This window comes from Nerophis lumbriciformis, linkage group LG06, assembly GCF_033978685.3.
Source record: "Nerophis lumbriciformis linkage group LG06, RoL_Nlum_v2.1, whole genome shotgun sequence".
In the NCBI taxonomy this organism is placed as follows: domain Eukaryota; kingdom Metazoa; phylum Chordata; class Actinopteri; order Syngnathiformes; family Syngnathidae; genus Nerophis; species Nerophis lumbriciformis.
In genome coordinates this window covers 32,317,940-32,322,684 of record NC_084553.2, presented here as the reverse complement: position 1 = coordinate 32,322,684, position 4,745 = coordinate 32,317,940, and positions in this window count along the sequence as shown.

Sequence of the window (4,745 nt, the reverse complement as noted above, 5' to 3'; positions counted from 1 at the left end):
TACCGGTACTGTATATAAATATATATATACATATTTACATAAACATATATATATATATATATATATATATATATATATATATATATATATATATATATATATATATATATATAGCTAATACATATTTACATAAACATACATACATATAGAAATATATGTATATATATATATATATATATATATATATATATATATATATATATATATATATATATATATATATATATATCCATCCATCCATCCATTTTCTACCGCTTATTCCCTTTGGGGTCGCGGGGGGCGCTGGATCCTATCTCAGCTACAATCGGGCGGAAGGCGGGGTACACCCTGGACAAGTCGCCACCTCATCGCAGGGCCAACACAGATAGACAGACAACATTCACACTCACATTCACACACGAGGGCCAATTTAGTGTTGCCAATCAACCTATCCCCAGGTGCATGTTTTTGGAGGTGGGAGGAAGCCGGAGTACCCGGAGGGAACCCACGCAGTCACGGGGAGAACATGCAAACTCCACACAGAAAGATCCCGAGCCCGGGATTGAACCCAAGACTACTCAGGACCTTCGTATTGTGAGGCAGACGCACTAACCCCTCTTCCACCGTGCTGCCTATATATATATATATATATATATATATATATATATATATATATATATATATATATAATTATTATATATGTATGTATGTATATATATATATATATATATATATATATATATATATATATATATATATATATATATATATGTATATATATATATATATAATGTTAAAAGACATTTTACAAAACAGAGAAAATAAGAAAATAACTACTTTAATACATAAAGATTTAAAAACAAACATGATTATGGAATTAAACTTTCCATGTGCTTTGTGATGGAATCACTAGGCCGCCGTTGTTCTTCAGAGCTCGAAGGTGGTAGCTCTTGTCAAATGACTACGCTACCCAGCTCACATCACAAGACAGCTCCTGTGGTATCTGCCAGATTACTGATCCTTCTATGTAGACCAGAGAATTTTCCACCAGACCAGTAACACGAGTGGGAAGATAACTGTGGTCACACAAAATGGCCAAAAAGTTGGCAAATAGAGATAGGTGTTTTTCTGCAGTTTCAGCAGAGGACATCGCTACTGCAGAGAGAGAACCTGTGTTATCTTGGGCTGCCACACTACACCAAAGCGAACCATCAGACGGCGGAAATGGCCTGGAACTGGCGTGCAACTGGATTGTTGTTCCAGCCGCCTTACATGGAAAACAGACACAATACAGAATTACACCCGAGGCATAGCATATAAAGACATCAGTTGTTTCCAGAATGTATTATAGTTAAAACATCATCAACCCTACCTGACGCTCTGATTGAATTAAATAGGAGTTCCAAGGGATCCTGGATGAACCTGTAAGTGAGAACATATCCATGAACTTGGAGAAATCCGGGATCATTAGCATCCGTGTGTCCATATAAATGACAAATCTGATTACGGACAATTACCTGCACAATTAAAATGTTGTATTAGTTTGATCATAGCAAAACAAGAACCCTCAAAAAAGTACTATACAATGTTGTTTGGTCAAAGCAGTTCAATGAATTTCAACAATCACATCGATCAGTAATGTGTAACCACCAATTGTTGAGTGCCTATCACAGGGACACAAACTCCCAAATAATTTAAATTGTAAACAGCTACCAGGGCGGACAAATAATCAGTTTGCATCCATGTTTTTAGAAATGGGAACGGTATTTTGTTTAGCTTATACAGTGTACTTTCAGGACAATGGAACGGCAGATATTAGTGAACTCACAAGAAAACATACACTGAATACTAGATCAATCCAACAAGAACACAACTTTATGTTGAACATCATTTAAAGGAAATCATTTTACAAACATACTTACCATCCATAACATTGATGTTGTGTGATACATAACATTTAGAAGCATCACTAGGACCTGCAATACACTGCAAAAGAGACAAACAACAGACAACAGTGAAAAACATTGAAATGGGCATCATTTCAGCAAACATGTTGCAAAGACACTTGTCATGTGGGAATTAAATTTAAATTTTCCCGAGGGAACTCTCCTGAAGGAATCAATAAAGTACTATCTATCTATCTATCGATCTATCTAAAGATGTCATATGTAGTATTGTGGCCAGAAATGGTACTGCAATCACGGTAAAAAAATACGTAGTCCCCTCCTCCTCTCCATGACTGAGGTTGCCAGATACACAGCCGAATCCGAATCCTACTCCAAGAAACTTCAAATGGCAATCGCTGAGTCCTACGCTGTAGGTTTCTCTTGTTTATGCTTCTTGCAAGATGGTTTACTAAGTCATTATGTCACATTTTACTGATGTCGATTAGCCAAATGTATTTGTAAAGTTACGCAGCAATATTTTTGTCGGGAGTCGGGACAGATTGTTGGCATTACCATGCTAAAATGTCTAGTTTGACCGCACGGACCACCATTGAAATAATTATATATAATAATATATAATATCTAACCTGATGCATTGCTCTCTCTTCCATTTACGTACATCACCATCTTTCATTGCAGAGTGCAATTCTATGAGCCAACCCACGTTCTGCATAAATCATATAGCCTGCTACCATGTCAATACACAAAGTAGAAAATCACTACATGTCATGCATTATATTGTGCCAAGCAAATACCACCCCATATGTGTTTGATGCACATATAGTACCAGAAACCGCAATTAGCCGTACTAAAGTTGGAACACATTTCCTCAGCGTATCAGCATATTGAGAAGGAAATAGGCACTGACACTACCCATATCTACATAGGTTTTTTTTGTCGAAAATATATTTTGCCCTGTCAGTTGGATGACACATCAACATATAGGGGCATATAACGGGCATATAATTCCCCCTTTAGCCTATATGTCGATGTGTCATTGACCAGGCTAGCATGCTAAGCTACATTAGTGTGATGGTGCTTCGCTCCTAAGCATTCGTTGCATGAACCTACTAGCTTTGTTAGAGAAGATCACAGACTGTATTGGACAATATAGTTTGCATACCAAATGTCCATTTCCATTTATTACAAATAATAAGAAAACATAAGTGTCTGACTTATATATCAAGGAGGAAATGAGCAAGTTTGGCATCAGATGAAAAAATCTTCTCAGCCTTCAAATGTCTCCATCTTTCAAAGGCATCCCCAATACAAATCCTCGTTTTGTTCCTGGCTTTGTCAAGAATAAGTTGAGAATCATAACGACGCCTTTTCGATTTACTAAGGTCTGACATGTTTAGTTACTTTACCAGTGGCAGTAGCCAGACGAAGAGGGCGGTGTGTAACTGGCAACCTGGATGTGACACACTCACGCACTTTTTAATTAGTCAAACGGTGGAGGGTAGGGCATCAAAATTAAAACAATAAAACTACTTCGAGGCTGTAAATCTAATTTTGAAATGAGCATATCCCGGCTGAACTACCGTTATCACTTATAAATGTATTCGAAAAGAACATAATTTATAAATGCCCTTTGACATATAAGAGCCATTAAATGATGACTTAACATTAAATTATTACGTATGGCACCTTTAAAACAAGTCGGTTTAAACATTTATATAACAATACTTATTTTTAATGCTTATCTGTTGATAATGAAGCAAAGGTTCTAAAATTGAGAATACAACAATAGCCAAATTAGCTGGATGACCAACTATTGTACAGTCAGATGTTCAGTTATTTACATTTTCAAGTAAATCTATATTTAGACATGACAGCTAGCTTGCTGTTGGTGAAATACATGTGAATACATTCTGTGCAACAAATCGTTGGTCAATGTTAAACCAAGAATATGTGTTTTTTAGCATTATTGTGTCTGTTGTAATCTAAGTCAGTGTTAAGGAATATGACTACTGACGTTTCAGTTCATATCCGGAACACTGGCACTAGACATACAGTAGATAACTAAGATTGCTGCAAAAGCAGGCAACAATTTCGCTGGTGAGTACAATGATCATCCATCCATCCATTTTCTACCGCTTGTCCCTTCGATTCACAAAATTAACCACTACTAATGTTCACTCTTGTGAACCGTTTTCCATGGTCCGCCGATTTGTTCCAGAATACGCAGCATAATACTCTGTCATCGTGTTCTTCCTTGTTGTTTCTGTGGCTCGAGGAGGAGTAGAATACCGGTTCAAGATGGCGGGCGAATTTCCTGCGCCACTGTACCCAATGCGGTATCTAGTCATGTATGATATCTATGCTGCGGCCCATACAGACCACTCTGTGAAACAGACATTTGTTGGCGGCCCTCTAGGGGACGCTCACGGCTCTACAATGGGCACCGGCTCTATAGTTAAGAAAGACTGGTTGACCTAACTTGCTTTAAATATTCATTTAATTATGGCACAGACCCCATGCTCTTTATTAATATATTGTCTTAATATTTGAACAAATTCGACACGTAACCAAACCCTTAAATACTGTTAATAATTGTACTGTATTTTTTTGAACGCATTTTTAGGGAATGACAGAAACGGCTTTGACCAGTTAATAAACAAATGCAATATCGATATTTAAATGCAGTTTACCATGTAAACATCCACCTTGTTTCTAACGTAACCAAGAGAGTTCTAAACACTGCTAAATTGTACAGAAAAAAATATTAATTTGACTTTAACTCAGTAAAACATTTGAATGATCTTTGTCGATGTTATGTGAAAAATAAATGCAACTGACTAAATGAAGTAGATTTGTGAT